Raw genomic sequence first — 1,982 nt, forward strand, 5'->3', positions numbered from 1 at the left:
GGACCGGGCCCGGGGCTTGAGCTCCGTCCGTCCGGCCGGGCCTGGGGTGCGTGAGCCCCCCCGTCCTGCAAGCCGTCAGAGGGTCCGGGGCTCCACCGGGGCCCGGGGAGGCTCTCCCCGGCCTGGCTAGGGTTCGGTAGCTGGGACCGGGCCCGGGGCTTGAGCTCCGTCCGTCCGGCCGGGCCTGGGGTGCGTGAGCCCCCCGTCCTGCAAGCCGTCAGAGGGTCCGGGCACTGGGGACGGGGCTCCACCGGGGCCTGGGGAGGGTCTCCCCGGCCTGGCTAGGGTTACGGAAGCTTGGACCGGGCCCGGGGCTTGAGCTCCGTCCGTCCGGCCGGTCCTGGGGTGCGTGAGCCCCCCCCCGTCCTGCAAGCCGTCAGATGGTCCGGGCGCTGGGGACGGGGCTCCACCGGGGCCCGGGGAGGCTCTCCCCGGCCTGGCTAGGGTTCGGTAGCTGGGACCGGGCCCGGGGCTTGAGGTCCGTCCGGCCGGCCGGGCCTGGGGTGCGTGAGCCCCCCCGTCCTGCAAGCCGTCAGAGGGTCCGGGGCTCCACCGGGGCCCGGGGAGGCTCTCCCCGGCCTGGCTAGGGTTCGGTAGCTGGGACCGGGCCCGGGGCTTGAGCTCCGTCCGTCCGGCCGGGCCTGGGGTGCGTGAGCCCCCCGTCCTGCAAGCCGTCAGAGGGTCCGGGCGCTGGGGACGGGGCTCCACCGGGGCCTGGGGAGGCTCTCCCCGGCCTGGTTAGGGTTACGGAAGCTTGGACCGGGCCCGGGGCTTGAGCTCCGTCCGTCCGGCCGGTCCTGGGGTGCGTGAGCCCCCCCCGTCCTGCAAGCCGTCAGATGGTCCGGGCGCTGGGGACGGGGCTCCACCGGGGCCCGGGGAGGCTCTCCCCGGCCTGGCTAGGGTTCGGTAGCTGGGACCGGGCCCGGGGCTTGAGGTCCGTCCGGGCCTGGGGTGCGTGAGCCCCCCCGTCCTGCAAGCCGTCAGAGGGTCCGGGGCTCCACAGGGGGCCCGGGGAGGCTCTCCCCGGCCTGGCTAGGGTTCGGTAGCTGGGACCGGGCCCGGGGCTTGAGCTCCTTCCGTCCGGCCGGGCCTGGGGTGCCCCCCCCCCCCGTCCTGCAAGCCGTCAGAGGGTCCGGGCGCTGGGGACGGGGCTCCACCGGGGCCCGGCCTGGCTAGGGTTACGGAAGCTTGGACCGGGCCCGGGGAGCAGGTGTGGCTGGCATCATCCACTACGCTGTCCGCGCGTAGTTTTCCGCCCACCCCTAGTCGTAGCATTTGGTAAGTTGTGCAATAAGCTACGCTTGTCCAGAGAAACAGGCATGGAGGCTATGTTGTGGCCGGAAATATCTTCCAGTCACACCGTCGTTACCTAGATGACACATTACACATTTTGGAAGCAAAAGAAATCTGGAGCACCAACCCATCCCAGCCAGCTCTTAAAACGTACATCAAAAAGAGCGTTTGGTCTTGGTCCGCCCATTCAGATAGAGTGTGGCTCAGTGTAAGCATGCACGGTCGATCATATTGGGATTTAACCCAGAGATAGCTGTTCCATACCAGTCGTGTCCCTATACAGCATTCTGAAAAAAATGATTCCTAGCTCTAAAAATGGGGGACTGGCCATTCCTGCACCACCTGCCTGGCTGGTGCCGCATTAATAATAATACAACATTCAGGGGGTGCGAGAGCAGCAAGGAATCGTTGGAGCATGTAGTTTGCCTATGCCCTGCTCTCCTCAATGACCGAAGGATCTCGTTACGAAGCAACTGGAATAAACTCGCCATCCTTGCATCTACGAACCCAGAGAATCCGATGCTTAATATTCGGTTTGCCAAGTTTGTCACGAGAGCGTCAAAAGGGTTCACCCAGAGGGAGAGCCAATGATTCAACACTCAACAACTTGTAATAGGCTTACCTTGCAAGTCTAGTGGGACCATAAGCAATGACACCGACCTAAATGTCCCCTTGATCTGGATACTGCT

This window comes from Lissotriton helveticus, chromosome 1_1, assembly GCF_964261635.1.
Source record: "Lissotriton helveticus chromosome 1_1, aLisHel1.1, whole genome shotgun sequence".
Lineage (NCBI taxonomy): Eukaryota > Metazoa > Chordata > Amphibia > Caudata > Salamandridae > Lissotriton > Lissotriton helveticus.